Here is a 21,381-nt window from a genome sequence, read left to right as displayed (position 1 = left end):
TACTCTCCCTCGTAGAGTAAACAACGCAATTGTCGCAAATTTTGTGGCGACTCAATCCCTAGTAATGGGATACAATTTTTAGATTTCAACCTAAATCCTTCCTCTTGTCAAAAAGGTTTCTTTTGGTCTAAAAACCTCCAATTTCTTCTACAGAAAGCACTGATATTCAAAAATGGTTCAGACAAGAGCTGGAAAAGAAACAGTTCCTCAACACATCGACAGTGAGGCAGAAGAGATGAGCTCTCCTAAATCAGTTAGGGGATAGGGTCAGAACAAGAAAGATGACATCGACCCCTCTATATATGATATGTTCCAAAAGATGATGGCGAGGATGATGTCGGAACAAGCCGAAGCCAAGCTGAAAGAGGCAGTTCCTAAAAGCAAGCTGAGGAAGAAGCCTGTGAAAAAGCCAATCAAAATCATTAGAAAGAAGGTACAGTCAGACACTGCTTCTGACGAATCAGAACCAGTCGAGGAAGAATCAGAAGAAGAAGAGCAGATTGTCTACAAACAAAATCCTCCAAGGCAGTCTGTAAAAATAGCTGCAGAAGAACCCGAATACGTCAACAAGCCCAAGTCTGGGACCCAAGCAGAGGACCTGATGAGCAAACAGATGAAGGAGATGAATCGAGCAATTAAAGACATTCAAGCCAAGGGTAAGGGCAAGCAGATCTACACTGGCGAAGATTTTTATGATGGTCTAGATGGGGATGATAACCTGGAGAACCTTCCTCATAAATTTCTCAAGTTTGATGGAACTGGCAACCCTAAAGCCCATCTAGCCACATTTTATGCAGAGTGCAGCCATGTCAGGAAAGACAACAGGGCTCTGTTCATCTGTTTTCCCCGCAGTCTACAAGGTGTAGCAGCCAGATGGTATGCTAACCACGTAAATCCTATTGAACTACGAGAGTTCGATAAAGTAGTAAATCTGTTCATCGAGCGTTTCTTATTCAACATTGAAGCCTCACCTACATTAAATCATCTTTACAACCTGAAGCAAGGAGAGACTGAAAGAGCAGGTGATTTCATTCACAGATGAAGAAGCACCTGTAATAAGATGAAGGTACCCATTCCAGAAGAGCACGCATTGCAGATAATCCTCAACAATTTCTCTCAGCCCATAAGAAGCCTCATCGCCACTTCCCCGACGAAATCTTTCATCAAATTGATTGAGTGAGCCGAATGGCTCGAAGCAGGAATAGAAAGTGGACTTTACGAGGGCACGCCTCTGGTCAAGAATGTCCAAGACCAGAAGAAAAAGGCGCAATTCGCTCATCCAGTTGATGCCTCCTGCAATAATCTTGGCAGCAGCAGCAAAGGAAACAAGAACAACAGTGGCAGTGGTCCGAGAATAGATCAGAACAAGGGGCAGAAGGAGAGATCCTTTAAAAACAATGATAAACTGCTTCCAATTGGCCTTCAGCAAAATGGTGATCTTCAAGAGAAGCCCAAGTACATCAAGTGGGAGAAAGATCGAGTCTTCACTCCGTTATCTGAGAGTTTAGAAGTGATTATGAATTACCTTTTGAAGCACGGGATGATCAAACTCCCTAAAATCGCAGATCCTCCCGTAATGTTGGGAAAATTCAAAGACCAATTCTGCAAGTACCATAGGGCAATAGGACACGACACCGAGCAGTGTTTCATCCTCAAGCACATGATACAAGACTGCATTGACAGAAGTAAGTTGATAGAGGACGAGGAAGAAAAGCAGCCAGCAGTCCTGACAGAACCATTCCCGGACCACTCGAAGAATTGATAAAGCCAAAGTTTTTGTTTGCTTTCACCTCTTTTTGTCAGTTGTCTTGTAGGGGCTAGTCAGCCCAGTCTTTTATGAATCTTTTCCTTTTAAAAGTTCTTGTAAAAATTCAGTTGTTATCAAACCTTTTCTTATCAATGAAATGTCAATTTTTCTTTATATCTTTGATATTCAAATACTTCCTTCTTTTGCCATACTGGGGCATTTAAATTCCTATTCTTTTCATAATGCGAGACAATCCTGACATCATTCATGAGAGAAATGATATTACCTATGAGGGCTTTTCAAAAATCATGAAATTTCAAAAAGTCTTCGTTACGACCAAAGAGTTCAAATATTCTTTGGTTCAAGCTTTGTCAAAAATCAACCCTCGTGTTGATCATGTTTTCAAAAAAAGGTTTTCGAACCATTGCATTGGAAAATCAAACCTCGTGTTGATCATGTTTTCCAAAATAGATTTTTGAACCATTGCATTGAAGGATCAACCCTTGTGTTGGTCTTATCTTCAAAAAAAAAATAGATCTCAAATCTTGTGTTCATCATATTTTCCAAAAAAAGTGATTTGTTAAATCATCATATTCAAAGATCAATCTTTGCATTGGTCTTATCTTCCAAAAATGGGTTTTAAATCATTATATTCAAAGATCAACCCCTGTGATTGATCTTATCTTCTAAGGTTGATTTTTAAAACATTATCTTCAAAGATCAACCCTAGTTTTGATCTTATTATCAATTTCGAACTATTATTTTTAAAAATCAGATCTATTGTTGATCTTCTTCTTCAAAAATAGGTTTTCAAAATCATTGCCTTCAAAAATTAAACCTCATGATGATCTCTCATGTTTGATTTAAAGGATCAGATCTCGCACTGATCATTCTTCTTATGGTGGATTTTCTTCCCCCAAAATGATTTCTCATTTATCTTTTAAATAAACATTTTCCTTCCAAGATCCCATATGCAGGCAGGATCAGAAAAACTCCTTTTTCTCAAATCTTATAAATCTTTAGTTAATTTTGATATCTTTATCAGTTTCATTCATATATTTATCAAGTTTTACATCAATTTTATCAAGTTTTCCTCAATTCTATTAAATTTTATCAAATCTCTACCCTTTCAGGTTAAGGGATAAACCTGATGCCTCTTTCCCATGAGGTATTTCCTTTATTTTTTGGCCCTTTCAGGTTAAGGGATAAATCTGACCCTCGTTGTCCGAGGTGTTCCCGCTCACGTTAAGGGATAAACCTGACCCTCGTTGTCCGAGGTTTTCCCATTCAGGATAAGGGATAATCCTGAGACCCCTCGTAGGAGCAATAACGCTACCGATGAGGATTCTTTTGTAAATACAAGTTTTGTCAATCTTTGTTAATTTTCTAGATTTATATCAATTTTCCTTTATTAAATTTTCTTAAATTCTATTCTTTTTCCCATTCAGGATAAGCAAACATTCTGAGACCCCTCGTAGGAGCAATAACGCTACGTATGGGGATTCTTTTGTAAATACAAGTTTCGTCAACCTTCATATTTTCTAAATTTATATCAATTTCTCTTTATTAAAATTCCTTAAATTCTTTTTCCCATCCAGGATAAGGGATAATCCTGAGACCTCTCGTAAGGGCAACAATGCTACCTATGAGAATTCTTTTTTTGCAAATACAAGTTTTATCGATCTTTATTGATTTCTAAATTTATATCAATTTCTCTTCAAATTCTATTCTTTTTCCCATTCAGGATAAGGGATAATCCTGAGATCACTCATAGGGGCAACCATGCTACCTGTGAGAATTCCTTTTACAAAAATAAATCAATTTCCTCAAATGTTCTACATTTTTTTCAAAGTTCTATATCCTTCTGTCTTCTCAAAGTTTATTCTTTCTATATTCCTCGTCAAGATAAGGGTTTAATCCTGAAAATTGGACCGCATACCTGGTCCATCTAAATCATAGATCATAAATTCTAAATCTTGTCATATCCCTTCTAAATTCAAGTCTCAGGTTATCTCTTCATAAAATCTTCTATTTCCCCTTCAGAATAAGGGATAATCCTGAAACCCCGACAATCATTCCTGCTTAATGTCGGTCTCCTTCCCGACTCTCAGTTGGAAAAATCCGGTGCTCACATTGGTTATTTTGCTAAAGTTTTTAAATCTAAAGATCAAGTTCAGTCCTCGTACTGGTTGTCTTTCAAAAGTTTCGAACTTAAATCAGGTCATTAAATGAAAAGTCCCAGCTACTTCGTTGGTCGTTAAATGATTAAATGAAAAGTCCCAGCTACTTCATTTGTCGTTAAATTATTAAATGAAAAGTTCCAGCCACTTCGCTGGTTGTTAAATGATTAAATGAAAAGTTCCAGCTACTTCGCTGGTCGTTAAATGATTAAATGAAAAGTCCCAGCTACTTTGCTGGTCGTTAAATGATTAAATGAAAAGTCCCAACTACTTCGCGGGTCGTTAAATGATTAAATGAAAAGTCCCAGCTACTTCGCTGGTCGTTAAATGATTAAATAAAAAGTCCCAGCTACTTCGCTGGTCGTTAAATGATTAAATGAAAAGTCCCAGCTACTTTGCTGGTTGTTAAATGATTAAATGAAAAGTCCCAGCTACTTTGTTGGTCGTTAAATGATTAAATGAAAAGTCCCAGCTACTTCGCTGGTCGTTAAATGATTAAATGAAATGTCCCAGCTACTACGTTGGTCGTTAAATGAAATGTCCCAGCTACTTCGCTGGTCGTTAAATAAAATGTCCCAGCTACTTCGTTGGTCGTTAAATGAAATGTCCCAGCTACTTCGCTGGTCATTAAATGAAATGTCCCAGCTACTTCGCTGGTCGTTAAATAAAATGTCCCAGCTACTTTGCTGGTCGTTAAATGATTAAATGAAATGTCCCAGCTACTTCGCTGGTCGTTAAATGATTAAAAGAAATGTCCCAGCTACTTCGCTGGTCGTTAAATGAAATGTCCCAGCTACTTCGTTGGTCGTTAAATGAAATGTCCCAGCTACTTCGTTGGTCATTAAATGAAATGTCCCAGCTACTTCGCTGGTCGTTAAATAAAATGTCCCAGCTACTTCGCTGGTCGTTAAATGAAATGTCCCAGCTACTTCGCTGGTCGTTAAATAAAAGGTCCCAGTTTTTACTGGTCATTAAATGAAAGGTTCCAGCTCCTTCGCTGGTCGTTAAATGAAATATCTCAATTTACTGGTCAGAATGTCCAAAATCATAGATGCAATTAAAGGTCACATCAAAATCTATATTGAGTGATTATTTCACGAAGAATTCTCGAAAACTTTGCCAATTTGCTAAAAGCATTTGTTGATTCTAAATATTCTTACTGCACAGAAGAATCGCCTCTGATTACCTCTAGTATTCTTTCCAAAAAGGCGAAACTTTTTGCGAAAAAGAGGTAAAATTCAAATCTTTTTCCTGTTGATCAACCAAAAGGATGAAAGAAATATCCTCGGTATGATTAGTGAAATAAATATTCGATGACATTGAAAAACCGGAAGTGAATTGATATTGATCATAGTTATGACGCATGTTTTAAAATGACTTTTTGGTAATTAGGCAGTGGAAATATCCTGAGCGATAAAAAGAATCCACTCAATCCATATCTCCTTATCCATTTTAAAGCTGCAAATCAAATATCTGCAAAAGGGATCTCTCAATTGTCGTCAAGATGAAGGCGAATAGGCGAGCAGATCCCCGGGGCCAAAGAAGATTTGGATCATCTACCGAGATGAAGGAGTTTGTGAAGGATCCTTCCAGAGAAAGTTCAGATCACCGTCGAGATGAAGGCGAGTGCGATGAACCTACCGACAAACCCTAAATGATATTTGATTTCTGCTATCATCTAAAGACCTTTGAGCCAATACCATCATATATAATCCCTGAGAAAATGAAGGATCGGAACATCTCCAAGATGAAGGAGTTTGTGACGTACCCTTCCCCTGAAAAAGAGAGAAAAGTCAAGAACATTCAAATAAAGGACGATGTAAAAGCCCGAAAAAGTTCAATGACTCAAAAAGAGTGCAAGAAAGATTATCATGAGAAAACACTCAGATATCAAAACTGCCTAAATTGCCAGAAGTCATCTTTTTTCATGCAAAATTCTTTTATCAATGTCTTTTTACTACTTGCTTTTATGAAATTGAGAATATTTCTTCTCTTCTCATATCAGAGAAATTGATAACTTCCTTGAAGAAAATCATCAGCGCCAAAAACTTTGAATTTGACTCTTAAAACCAAGAAGTTAACCTCGTTGGAGGAAATACTCTAGGTAAAAGAGGAAATATCTTTGCACACATATGCACATTTTCGAGCGTTGAAGTCAACTATAAATTTATCTTATTGGCAAAAATTTTTAGATATTCTAAGAATGAAATAAATATTCAATATCCATTTTGGTGCAACCTAGCGTTGTTTATATCTTCCAGAAGAGTTACCCCATTCAGTTGAAGTATCTCTCCTGTCCCATCACAGTTTCGAGAAATCCGTATGGTTGTTCTCACTCAGGTTAAAGGTCAAAACCTGTATTTTCTGCGAGAGGTCACTAAATTCAAAAGCTATTTCAGTCTCAGCCGTGAGACACCCAAGATCATCTCTTTTTCAAAGCTTCAGGGAATTCCATCTTCCTCCTTTCGCAAACTCCTTTCGGATTTGTTCGTCCAAACTCCGAATGTCGAATCATGATCTCTTCACTCGAGGATTCCATTTGGTTGTCTCCTTCAGGCTAAGGTTTAAGCCTGAACCTCGCTCCTCGAGGTATCATCCTTTTTCGGGTTTTGGTTAAACCTGAATCTCGTTCCAACGAGTTTCCCTCGTTTCGACGAGGTGTTTTCTTCCAGTCCCATCATGGTTCTTCCCATCGAGGAATCCATGCTTTGTATACCCATCTAGGACAGTATTCTACTTGAGCTTCATCTCACGAGGCATTTTCGCCATCATATATTCCTTTCCCCATCCAAGTTATCTTGATATATCTTTGTCCCATCCAGGTTAAGGGCTAAACCTGAGTCATTCCACAAAGATTGATCTCGCCTCACCCATGAGACTTGATCAAAACTCCTATCTTTCATCATTTCGGGATCATCACCCAAAGTCCCATCACGATTTCCTAATTTTCTACTCAATCATATCATTTTCGAGGATTTCGTCTTCCCAAAGCCATTCAAGGATAAAGTTTTAAACCTAAAAAACCATGTCTTTTAAATAAATTCTTCCACACCCAGTTCAGATTTGCTGACTCGGGCATTTTTTAAAATTTGGAGTGTTTTCTTTGCCACTAAGCTCGGCTTTTCAACCGGCTTAGTAGCAAAGAGGGGCATCTGTGAACACCCCAAATTTTTCAAAATCTTTTAAATATTCCCTTCTTGCCCCTAAATTCATTTTTTGAGCAAATGAGTCATTTTTAAATCTAAATTCCAATTCATTTCTCAAAGTTTTATTAAAATTAAATTCATTTTATATGTCTAATTTGATTTTGGATCCGGATCCAATGTTAAAATCCAAATCTGAGCTTCACTATCCAAATTTTCATATTAAATTTTACAAAAATACCAAAAATAAATTCTAAAATGTTCAGATAGTCGATCTAATACCCACTTGGATTCGAGACTCTATATTCATCGGTTCGAGGTTCAAACCTTAAATATTTCTTCATAACCCCGGATATAAACCCATTTTCTAAAGAAAATTTCAAAAATAAACCTGAAATATCAGAAAACCCTTCCCTTGTAAATATTTGATAATTCAGTTTTAAAATCCCTTAGTTTTAGAATTTTTATTTCAAAAACACAAAATAGAAAAATACAAAAAAAAAAATAGTTTAGAAAACCCTGTTTTGTTTATCCTTTTTAGTAAAAACCACTCTTTTGAAAACAACTTGTTTTAAAAAAAGCATCAATCCGAAAATTTCAAAAATATCAAGGACCAAATGCAAAGAAGGTCTAACGGCCTTCTGTTATAAAACATAGGTCGTGGCTCCCGTCTATCGCATCCATCCTTCACCTCTCCACGTCTCTTCTCTGATCCCTCTTTCTCCTCTGAAGTCTTCCTCCCAAAGGTCACAGAAGAAGCTTCTTTCCCCCTTTCTTCAGAATTTCTGCAAATCAGGTAAATCTTCTTCCCCTTTTTTCTAATTTTCCTCTTTTACCTGTTTTGGGCTGCCATTGAAGCATCATTGGTGGTGTCGAGTTTCTTATGCAAACATCGACCCATCTATTGCTACAGTAATAGGAATACATCAATTCCAACACATTCACTCTTCCCTTTTATACTTTACCCGTGGATTTCTTGATTTTCAGAGATTCTAGCATTTTTCTTTTCTTGCTTTCATTATCCGATTCGCATAGATCTCTTCAGCTGTATTTTATTATCCGATGTTTATTTCCATTACATTTCATGATGAATTTTCAGTTTCATTTGACATATTTTACATACTGGTGGTGGGCGATGCCTCGCAATGGCATCGCCGACTCAGTAGGGCTCTAATTTCAACTTATACCAGAGCTTAATCTACCTTCCCCTCTGTGGTTTCAACTTCCTTTTGATTTATATCTTTTTTTGTATGACCATGCCCTAGGTTCATCCCCTGTTTTGCAATATCAAGGCATTTAGGGATGGGCTCATGGTCTATGAATTGACTTGATGCCCCTGTAATAAGATTGAACCCGATTCAAACTGGAAGTTTTGTTACATATTCCATTTCTGGGTTATCATCTGGTGTCTAGCTTACAATGGGTTCTTTATCACCATTTGATTTGTTTTCTTTCTTTCTTTTTTTTTATTACTGTCTCTTGCAAGCGATTTCTCCTTTTTAGTGGCATCGAATTACAAATTTGGTTCATTCTGATTCATCATGTGTAGTTTATTTCTGCATTGGAATTTATTGTATTTGATGGTTGATTCCATCCTTTTAAGATTCATGTCTAAGTCGTGGGTTACCTCTTGGTTTCAATGTATTGTTTCTCATCTATGATATTTTCAAATTCAAATGTAGATCCAGGTTTTCCCTTCGATCTAGCATATCCTATTCGTATTTTTTTTTTTATTTTATTTTATTTAGTTATCTGTTTATGCTGTGAATATATCTGCCTCCAACTGCTGGACATAAGATATCTGGATCCAGGGCAGGAAGTTCCATAAAATAATCGCTTGTTTAATCCCTGGATCTATCTGTTGGTTTCATTTACTAATTGATAGTTGTTAAACATGTTGATCCCTTTGTTGATTACTGTCGTTTAACCCATTGATCTCTTTTGGGCCCATATATTTGGTTCATCAACGTATGTTTGAATCCAGGGGTTCATGCAATTGACTTATGTATTTGTTTCAGAAATGGTTGTTTAAATCCTTTGAGTTATCCATTATATGTTTAATCCAGTAAATCTCACTGTTTTATTTCCACCTTGCATCATCATTCTACTTGTTGAGAATCATTCATCTTATACTTCACCCATTGATCTCTCCATCGCTGATATATGTTTGACCCCCTATCCATTGCCACACTGTGCACCATTTGCCATTTTTCATCACAGCAGTAAACTTCCCTCACATACACCTTTCATGGAAAGGATAAGGTGGATGAACAGGCTATGGCAAATCTGCGTGTGTATAAACATCCTTCAGCATATTGATTCATCGTGTGATCAGATTATGATCGATGATGTTGGCGGGAATCTCATGGACCGATGTTGATCCTATCAAAGGATATTCTGATTTGGGAAGATTTAAGATAGGTGTTAATCTGGAGATCACAGGTTGCCAGGAAAGAAATCCAGAGATTCAAAAAGGCTGCAGAGGAAATTGGAACATTCAGAGAATTTAGAGACAGATCGGATGAAGTAAAAGTCTAAGGAGTATCCAAGTTAAAGAACACTTTGCAAACCACATAAACTCAACTGGATAAAGCTAAGGATGCAAGACAACTCAAGAAGCTACAGGAAAGGCAAAAAGCTTGGGGCTCCCTCAAGTGTCAAGGTAGATGAAGATCAAGAAGGCGTGTGTTAAAGTTCGTCAGAAAAATGAGTAGTTGATTATAAGGCCTGAGGATGCTGCAAGGAAAGTTGATCACCTTCAAAACTCACCACGAAGGCTTGAAGATAAATTTTCAAAACTAGAATCAGAGAATCAAACACCTCATTAGCAGGCATTAGTCATTTCAGTTACTAGAAAAGTTTCATCAGCCCGGCCAAAAACAATCTTCTTGTTCAGAAGACACTAGCGAATGGCGAAAAGAAGATGATTACAGATTCAAATCATGCTGGGCAAAATCTGTAAACAATAGAGAAACCATAATTAATTTTCTTTCCTTTTATCTCTCAAGACTGGGAGTTCCTGAGGACCAGACAAATTTCCACTTTGATTATAAATGCTTTCTACACTAAAGATCCCTGGAAGTTGAAGGAATCAGCATTATGATCACATTATACATACCAGATCCCCTATTAAACCTCGATTATCTTGTCAGCATCATTGCATGTCAACGTTATCATCAACAAATTTTTTTTACAGCCTTCATTTGTAGCTCTCCCTGCATATATTATAGTAGATTCAAACCACCATACTCTATTTCATTCTTTTTTTTTTTGCATCTCAGTAACCTTAGGATCGGTATCACATCCCAAACCGATATTTGCAACCTCGTTAGGCTAGAAAAACTATATCTGAATCCAAAGTTTCCCGCAAACTGACAAACATTTGTTTACAGGATCTCAGAAACAAGGATCACCATAGAAGTCTTTCCCTTCTTCAATCTCGCTGCAATCGCTAAAGTCTGCTAAGAAGTAAGCTGCTTCTCGATCTCACTACCACCACATTCCAGAGGTCGTTCTTCAAGGTATAATAGCTAGTATAACCAAGGTTGGACTGACGTTCATTTGCTTATAAATTAGGTTGGAGAGGTTTTATCAAAATAAGTACATGTCATTTCTCCTATTTTCGCTGTGATCTTTGATGGTTTTATGTTCTGCTTCCATTTAATGAATAGTTACCTTTGTGGTAGAATATCATGCATATGTGTCTTTTGGGCACAACAAAGAGAGTTCCACATAATATTGAGTTTTTGAAGTGGTAGGGATTCTGCACACCACTGTTTGGAATCTGGTTACTGTGCAGTTGTATGTTCTGGGATTATCATTGATATTTTGTTGTGCTTGTGGTGAAAAGACAAATATTTTGCAGATAGAGCACTCATTTGGTAATCCTTTCAGTTGCTAGGAGCAATACTAACAAGGCATAATGCTTTCCTTGGAACAGTGGAACATCCTGCGCGACAATGTGAAAAAAAAAAATTGACAAAGCAGTAACAGAAAATGCTTAGTGTAGATGGATGTCTATGGTGCTTGTAGGGTTGGTGTTTCTTGATTTGAATGACTTTGGCATGCTTTTCTAAGGCAATGAAACCTTTTTGCCATTTGTTTCTGACATTATGCTTTTGATGTCTGGAGTTAGTGCTTAAAACTTTTTTTATAATAGTGTGTTTGTTTTTTGTATACCATGCTTTTGTAGCCATAATTGATAGTTGTTGCTGTCTTCAGATCAAACCTAAGGGAATGTGTGCAAGTACCTGGGAAAGCACTACTTTCTCAGGTTTAGAAGAAAAGGAAGTTGTAAACGTGGCCACTTTTCCAAGTATTTACAAACTTGAGAAGTGGTGAATAGTTGAGAGAAAGTTGATACTCACTTGCCTGAGAAAGTGGGCCAAAGGTTTTGTCCCTTTGACTGGTTTTCTTAGTAATGACACCCTCACACTTTCTCAGGTGCAGAGAACATTCATGGAGCTTGAGTCCTTAGTATTGCACCTTTTCTTGCATCTTTTAATTGGGGGGATGATTTAATATACAATTATTTTGGATGAAATATCTGTCAGTGAGGCATTGAATCAGTTGTATCCTCCCTGTTAATTGCATATGACCATGGATTCACTTGGTGCGTCCACCCCACTGTAACACACCTCATATAAAAATGATGATTCCCATGTGTGGTAAGGTCCAACACATTGTGCTGCCAATTGTTCACTCATATGATGCTTCTGCAAGTTTTTTGTACTGAACTAAGACTTCCTGCTCATATATTTTTCTATGTTTTGTAGTGGCTAAAGTTTATTGTTATCCCAGCAACATTACCTCCGTTCATAAGTATACCTTATGCACCTCTGCTACAACCAGCAATTCATATGCCCTGTTGCATAATAACGCTTTATTGATTGTCTTGGCATAGTTGTATTCTATATGCTGCGATTCCCTCAAACCTGTCCTTCCAGCTGCTACACTCACCATACCTTCAAATGCCCCTACATTCCACCTGTGCAATGGCCCTCCATATGCCTAACAGTAGTGTTGGGACACTGCTGTGGTTTCATACACCTACAGCTATGTCCAATTATTGATGTGGTTTCATTATAGCTACATATGAATCCAGGTTCTCCAACACTTACCACCCAGTGTATGTCCATCAACACTATACGTCTCCATTTGCTGTCAAGCATTACATCACCAATCATCTCATGTTTCTTCACTTCCCATTCTGCCATAGCAGTGCTAAGCATTGCTGCAACTTCATTATATCTGTCTTAGGGCCAACAATTGCTGCAAGAATTTTCCTGCAGCAACTCCAACAGTTGCTGCAATATCATGTTTACTACAGCAGTTTAGAAAATCGCTGTAAGCTATCCTTTGACCCATCACGTAGTTATGGCCTTGTGCATAACCATCTCTGTCATTGATTATTGCCCCCCTTGATGGCCATGCTTTCAGCATCATTCCACTATAGCACTTTCATCCGCCTACATTGAGTGCATGTCACATGTAATTTGTATATATATATATGTATATATAGGTATATAGGTATGTACGTCATTCTCCATCCTTTCCATCATTTATATCATGGTACATGAACATTTTCTTAGATATCCATATGACACATGCCATTTTTCTTCTATTTTCATGTTAATCCAGTTGTTTTGTAAGGAACATGTGGAAAATATCATTACTTGGAGTTGTAACTTCAATTTTATGTGTTGTAATAGTTAGATCTTAATGAAAATCTACATTTCCTGTTTTAGATAGAATGAATGAGTATTGTAAATGCCATAAATTGCTTGTTTTCATGCTTATTGCCTTTATTTTGAAAATCTCACAAATGGCAACACGAATGGCACGTGCACCATTTCGTAAGAGGTAAATTAATCCTAAGTTGATGATTTACATCAACGACCACAGTCATACAAGACTTAGTATTTTTATCTTTTATAAAATAAACACTGGATCCACACTGGATCCTTTTTCAAAATCATCATATTTTTAAATATTTCTTTTTTTATTAGAGTTTAACTTAAAATTGGCTCAAAATGTATACCAATGGCCATAGTCAGGGTATATTGAGAGTTAATTTCATTTTAAACTCTATAAAAGCACGAAAATATGTTTTATTCGTCACCTGAATTTAAACATAGATTATTATATAATACATTCAATGACCATAGTCAAGGATGTATTATATTTTCAATCTTATTTCAATTCATGCAAAGAATGAAATATGATTTTCAAAATCCAATTTCAAAATTCTTTAAATTCATTCATCATTTAGGATAAAATTGCATCATATTTTCAAAATTCTTCTTCATAAATCCAAGTGATTCTTTCCCTCATTTCTCAGATCAAATCCTATTCATAAATTCAAATTCAACTCTATTTTCTCAAAAGGATTCAAGAATTCAATTTCAAGGTCCCATTTGACTTTGAAACTTCAGAATCATCTTGTATTTCAAATTCCAAATTCTATCTCAAATTCAAAGTCCAATTTGACTTTGAAATTCCAAAATCATTTTTGTATTCAAACTTTAAATTTCCAATTTAAATTCAAAATTCAATTCAAAGGTCAATTTAAACTTTGAGATTTCTGATTCATCTTTTGGTTCCAAATTCAAACTTCAAATTCAAAGTCTAAATTGACTTTGAAGTTCATTTGTATATTCAAGATTCAAATTCTAAATTTCATTTTCCAAGTTCAATTCAAACTTGGAAGCGCTTGATTCATCTTCTGAATTTATAAACTCCAAATCCATTTTAGGATCCAGGATTCAACTTTCATATTGGATCTCAGACTTCAGATCCAATTCTACTTTAGGATCTAGAATCCAGTTCTACTTTGGATCTTAGACTTCAGATCCAAATCCACTTAGGATCTAGAATCCAATTCTACTTTGGATCTTAGACTTCAGATCCAAATCCACTCAGGATCCAGAACCTAATTCCACCTTGAATCTCAGACTTCAGATCCAAATCCATTTTAGGGTCCGGAATCCAATCACACTTTGGATCTCAGACTTCAGATTCAAAATCCATCTTAGGATCCAGAATCAAAATTTTACATCGGATCTCAGATTTCAGATTTTGAATCCAGTTTGAGATCCAATTCCACTCTCAATTCTAAATTTCAAATCCAATTCCATTTTCAGATCTCATCTGAACTTCCTAAATCCATTTTTAAATACCATTTGACTTTCTCAGATCCATTCTAAATTTCAAACTTCAAAATCTAAATTCAATCCCATCTCAGGTATTCATTTCCTTTCCTAAATTCAAGTTCAAATTCAAAGTCCATTTTTGACTTTGAAACTTTATTTTCCTTTCATTTCAAAGCTCCAAATCATTCTTTCTCAAAAATCAAGATTTATTTTTCCAACTCTTATTTACTTCAAAAACTTAGAACTTCTCTGATCTATCTCAAGTTCTAAGTTAGATTCAATCATTTCTTCACTTCTTTACCAAGTTCATCTCAAATACTTGGAAATTTCCAAATCAATTTTCAAAAGAGCATACATCCTTGCATTGCACAAGCATGATCCTTTGTGCATTTAGATCTTTAGGATAAATTCTTATATAATATTTAGGCAAAGCAAAAAGCATAAATTCGATCCTTGGTTCGATTACCCCGGTAAAGGCGCCAGGAGCGGTCGAACCTCGTACCGACGAGCGAATCCTGTCTCTCCATTTTCCCGCAAATATATTTTCAAAATGAAGGCGAGTAATTTTCTAAATATTTTCAAATCAAGGTCAAGTGAGACCCCGCAAAAGAGTTCCTCTTCTCTCTCTTTTTCTGTCTTTTCTCTTCTCTTCTCTCTTTCTTTTTCTCTCTTTTATTTTTCTCCCTTCAAAAAGGAGGAAAATAGAGGTTGGAAAAGGAAAAGAGAAGGAAGAGAGAGAAACCACAAGAGAGGAAAAATTTTGTGATGATCACATCAGGTCAAGGGTTAAACCTGAATCTCGCTTCGGCGATGCATTCGTTGTCCCATCACGGCTTCTTCGTTCGAGGATTCTGTATGGTCATCCCCTTCAGGTTAGGGGTTAAGCCTGAATCTCGTTCCTCGAGATATCTTCTTTCTTCAGGTTTTGGTTGAACCTGAACCTCGTTTCGATGAAGTAATCCTCCCGTCCCATCATGGTTTTCCCCACAAAGGAATCCACAGTCTTTATATATCCATTCAGGAAAGGATTAATGATTGAAATTCATCTCACGAGGCATTTCTCTCAAAATATCCCATCGAGATCCGCTTATATTCCTTTCTCCATCCAAATTATCTTGTTATATCTTTGTCCCATCCAGGTTTAAACCTGAGTCATTCCAAGAGCTGATCTTGTCTCACCCATGAGACTTGATCAAAATTTTTACCTTTCATCACTTCGGGATCTTCACCTAAAAAGTCCCATCACGATTTCCTCATTTCTATTATTCACTCATATCATCTTCGAGGATTTCGTCTCCCCAAAGCCATTCAGGATAAGATTTTAAGCCTGAAAAGCCATGCTTTCAAAATAAATTCTTCCACACCCAGCTCAGATTTGCTGACTGGGGCATTTTTCAAAATTTGGAGTGTTTTCTTTGCCACTAAGCTCGGCTTTCAACCGGCTTAGTAGCAAAGAGGGGCATCTGTGAACACCCCAAATTTTTTAAAACTTTGTAAATATTCCCTTTTTTTCCCTGATTTCATTTTCTGAGCAATTGAGTCACTTTTAAATCTAAATTCCAGTTCATTTCTCAAGTTTTACTGAAATTAAATTAATTTTATATGTCTGACTTGATTTCGGATCTGGATCCATTGTTCAAATCTGAGTCTTGTTATCCAACTTTTAAGTTAAAATTACAAAAAATACCAAAAAGAACTTTTTGAAAAGCTCAAACAGTTCATCCGGTGTCCGTTTGGATCCATCGCGTTATATTCCTCAATTCAAGTTTTAAAGCTCGAATATTTTCTCAAAACTCGGGTCCAAATCCATTTTCTTCCAAAATTGCTCAGAAAACCTTTCCTTTGTAAATATTTTTGAAAACTTTGCAAAATTATTTTAAACTCCTTAGTTTTTAGAATTTCATTCCAAAAAAATACAAAAAAAATGTAGAAAATGAAGAAAAGAACAAAAAATTATATATAGAAAAGAGAAATATAATTTTTAAAAGACCTCCTTTTGAAGAAAACAAATCTTTTAACTAAAAATAATCTTCTGACAAAAACTCTTGAAAAGAGCCGCTATTTTGAAAATTTTCAAAAATATGGGATCGCCTTTGATAAAACCCTTTTTTTTAACGAACTTTCTTTTAGGGTTTCAAAGAAACCTTCTCTCTCTGGCCGACTCTCTTCGCCGCCTCTCTCACCCTCGCTCCACCGAATCTCCATGGACAACCCCCCCCCCCCCCCCCATGTGAGACCTTCTCCACCGCCCATTCACCCTCACCAACTCTTAAACCCTTGATCCTCAACGATCTCGGGAAGCTTCCATGGCCACCAACAGCCTCACATGCTCGATTTCCCCTTTTTCTTCCACCCATCTTCTTCATGCCCCAAAATCGTCGATCGCCAACCGATTCCACATCACCATCCATCCTTAACAGCCTCCCCTTTCTCGATCTTTCCTTCTCTTCTTATATAAACCAACATCAGGGGAAACCCTCAGGATCCGTTATCATCCCTCCACCGTGTTCGCATACATTTTTCCTTCCTCCTCTTCTTCAAAATCCCTGACCTTCATCAGCTGCTAGGCCACCCCTTCTTCATTCTCTCAGATCGCGCTTCATTCCTTCATTGCCTTCTCCTTACCCAAGTTAAAACTAAGATCACGAATCTCCAGTTTCATGATTAAACCCATTTTCTTCCTTCATCGAGCGATCACCCCTTCCATCCATCAACCTCATCGATTACAATCCACCATCCTCGCAATATCCTCGGAAGGCAGCCAAGAGATTCAGATTCACGTAGGATAAAGAAGGGATTCCATTCGGCCCAGAATTTCCAAGGAAATCGCACCGTAGAGTGCCCTTTTCTCCTCTCTCAGAACCTTCGCAACTACCGATGAGCGATCAATTTTCTCTCTTTCCTTTTCAATAAAATCCCCATCTATAGTTTTCTCGGTTTGTTTATCCCTTTTTATTTTGTTCATTTTGAGCGTAATTCATAGAGTCGACCAACATGTAGCAATGTCGCCCTATGTAACGCCACAACAATGGAATGCCCACATTCCTACACTTCGCATTTTTTTTCTCTTTTTCTTTCTCTATTTTATTGGTAATATTTGGCCCATATAATCCGAGTATGTGCTCACTTGATGTTTCGTATATCCGATTTCTACTTTCCTTTTAAAATCAACTCATATGCTGGTTACCCTTCTGATTTTCTTTTTCAATTGATATTCCTTTTTCTCATGTTTGACTTTAAGCAATTTTGGACGTGTGATTCTGTTCCCGCTTTCAATTTATTTCAATCCTTGTATTCCAATATTTGCGTTACCCTGTTTAACTCTCGCTCTTATTAGTTTAAGGCCTATTTTCGCATTTGCTGTTTTATCTCCTTTCTTAATTTTTGTTTCAATTTATAAACATTATCCACATATTTTGATATTGCATCTCAATTTACAAATGGTAATTTCTGGTATGCATCCCCTCTTTATCGCTTATTGTTACCCTGGGTTTATCACATTGTCAATCTTGTTTCCTGATCAATCTCCAATTTCTGATTATAACAGCATGAGAGTGTATCTTGTTTACTTTTATTGCATTCTATCCCATCAGAGCATTCGTTATGATTTTGATTCGCTCACAGCGATGTCGAACCATGGATGTGTAATATAAAAAAAAAGGGGGGAAGGGGTCCGATTATAGGTGACCTAAAGGGTTTCTTGATGATAGTTAATAGTTGACCCTTTTGACAATCTTGTTTAGAAACAAGAATGTCGGGTCGTTGTATCAGAAATTTGAGTTTGGCAAGCTGCAGGGGAGCCATCCTTTATAAAAAGCCAACAGACCTTCTGTGAAATACTTTTTGATAGACCCTCTTGTCATAGCATGGATTCCAAATTGATAAGTTTAGTAACGCTGCAGAAAATTCTGAGTGAGGAAATCGCCATACCAAATAACTCTATAGATGGTATCCCTAAACTAAGGCTTAGGATTATAGAGAATCCAGGATCTAGAGGTTTCATTATTTACTCCTATGTTAGTATTGTTCAGTCACCCACTGTAAAAGATTTTGACGGCATGTAACCCACCTTTTTTTTCTTCTTCTTTCTCTTTCTTCCACATGTATAATTGGTTGGGGAAACTATTCAAAGCATCGATTGAAGATGAGCTAGTAGGATTTGCATTAACGTACATTATCCTGGAAGTATATTGATTTGTTGTGAAGTCATCACTAAGGAGGTCATTTTTTTTTTGTGATTAAAGTCATTTGGGAAATGCATCATTAATTCAAATCTTTGGTATTCTGTTTCCTGCAAGATTCATGATCTTAGATACTTGATTTATCTCATGTAGCCTTGCAATCCTTTTATTTGATCATTTTCCTTGCAAAATTCCTTTTCTTTTTTTTCTTCTTGCCAAGATTCTATTTCTGATGTTCGAAGTGCTATCCTACTGAAGAAGAAAAGGTTGGTACCCACTATAAATGCATTCTGCTAATAAGATATGACAGGACTTTAGGTTCCTGTGAGAGTTTTTTTTTGTGTTGTGGGAACAAATGGGGCCAGGATGGTCATATGATGTTCGGTGATTGATTTGCATTACAAGAAGAGGTCGTTATAGTGCCATTGCAGGTGCTCCAGGAGCCTCATACCTTCCAACTAGAGATGCATCCAAGAACTCTGGTTCCTCTTCAGAAAATCAGAGAATTCAAACTAAGCTTGAATCTCATTATAATTTTCTATGTCCAGCTATTGATTCCAGATGCGCCACGGCCTCCATTGATGTGGCAGAAGACTCTTCTGCAAATTTTCGACTGCGTTTTTAATAAACTTTTTGTAACAATGAGGATATTGCCTTTAGAAACCATGCTCGCTGCAGCTCAGATGTTCCAGAATGGTTTGGTCTCATGGAGCCTCATATGTCTGAAGAGGTTTTAAACATACTCTTAAAATGATCATCAAGGAAGTGGAAAGCTATTCTGAATATCGTCTGAAATTTATCTTATGTGTGATTGCTACCCATTTGCTTTAATTTATTTGTCAAATCAAGTTAGAATTGCTAGAATGACTATTGATCAGGTCATGAATCACAAGGTAAACTTCTCAGAGTGAATGACCCAGGATAGCAATATTCAAGATGGAATATGCTCACTAACGGTCTGCACAATTTCAGCCAATAGGGATGAATGTAGCAAAAAAAAAATATGAGCCCACACTTTCTGTTGTCTCTGTTTTGTTTGTCATAGCATCTTTGTATAAAACTGTATTGCAACAATCCACTTTACTCTATGTGCATTCATGTTTTAGCATATCTCCTCCATCACAAGTTCATCAGTACCTATCACTTGCAGCATTTCACCTATGCACTTAGGCACCATTTTTTTCGGTTCACAGATAACAAATGCAACACACCTTATTTGTTCATTGGCATTCAATGTCGTGTTCATGCCCTTCTCCATTCACACAATAGTTGCTGCCCAAACATCACTTTTGATGCACTACATCTCATTAGCACCCACATCATAAAAGCACATATGCTGCAAAAGCAACTATTCCCACTCTACACACATGCACCATACCCATGTCTATTACACTCTGCTAAGCCTGTATAGGTCTTGCAGTATATAGATTCACCATTTTGCAGCATGTCTTGCTGCGCCTTCAGCAGGTATAACATCTCCTGCACCCACACACACACTTCCATTGTTATAAACATTCCCTACTGAAATTTCATGTTCATATATTTTCATTACATTACCAAAAACCCACCTGCTAATACCATTGGAGCCCATCTTGCTAAGGCCACTGTAAAACGACTTTTGATTGGGTGAATATCTATTCGCTGCAGGTTGTTAGTAAACTACAAACCATATCAGCTTATAATAGGTTTGAAATTTTCCTTCCAGCATCCACTTTATCAATTGGTAGACTTAATATGAATTCCTGTTGTAGAACTTTGCTTAAATTTTCCCATGATTTGCTTAGAAGATTTTGGTTTTTCTGCAAAATGTCTGTCATAAGATTTACTTGGGCCTGCCATACCACTGCTACATCAAGTTTGAGTGCTGTATAAAGCTACTGAGCTCTCGCCTTAGTACAAGGAAAATGAATGTGAATAGTAGATTTGATTTGCTAAAGAGCAGCAAATCTGATTTACTGGGAAAAATCCTCATCATGTGCAATCGCATATTTCTAAAGTCCTAATATATCAGTATGGCTGATCGAGTTTGGTCTAAAATGTTGACTGAAAATATTTTGCTGGATCGGCTCAGATTGCCTTGATTCGCTTATTGTCAGATCACACCCTTGCCTGCTGGTAAGACTGCCCAAGTGGGTCGTATCAGATTTTTTGTTCATTGCCATTGCATATGAAGTGGTTTTGAGACTAGATGTTTGGTTCACTTTGCATAGTATCTTCATACTAGGAGTAGTGTGTGTTCTGCCAGAACACCCTGCATAGTCATTTACACCTTCCCTCTCATATAGTTGCACCCTGTCACCACCTTCCAGCATATACACAACTCCCAGCTGTTGTGTGCTGCCATTCATCTACATGGTCCTTTCACTACAACACTTGCACTCATTTCCAACCACAATTTGTATATACCACATATATATGTATATATATGAACACCTATATATATATACATATGTATATATATATATATGCATATATACATAGATATGTATATAAGTATATATATGTCATCTTTCATCTCCCTATCATTTATACCTTGACATATGAACAATTTTCCCATTGACATTCATGTGACAGGTGAAAATTTCTTTCTATTTTTCATATTAATCAAGTGTTTTGCAGGGAATATGTGGAAGATATCATCATTAGGAGTTGTAAATTCAACTCTATGTATTGTAATAGTTAGATCTTAATGAGAATTTACGTTTCCTGTTTTAGGTAGAATGAATGAACATCGTAAATATCATAAATTGCTTATTTTCATCCTTTTTACCTTTATTTTTCAAAAATCTCACAAATGGGAACACGAATGGCACGTGCACCATTTCGTAAGAGGTAATTAATCCTAAGTTGATGATTTACATCAATGGCCATAGTCAGGATATAAAAAAACCTTAGGATTTTTATCTTTTATAAAATAACATTGGATCCACATTAGATCCTTTTCAAAATTCATCATATTTTCCTTAAATTTTTTTTTTC

The sequence above is a fragment of the Nuphar pumila genome, chromosome 9 (assembly GCF_984573655.1).
Source record: "Nuphar pumila chromosome 9, dmNupPumi1.hap1.1, whole genome shotgun sequence".
Taxonomy (NCBI): Eukaryota; Viridiplantae; Streptophyta; class Magnoliopsida; order Nymphaeales; family Nymphaeaceae; genus Nuphar; species Nuphar pumila.
The sequence above is the reverse complement of the archived record's forward strand: the minus strand, read 5'-3'. Positions refer to the sequence as shown.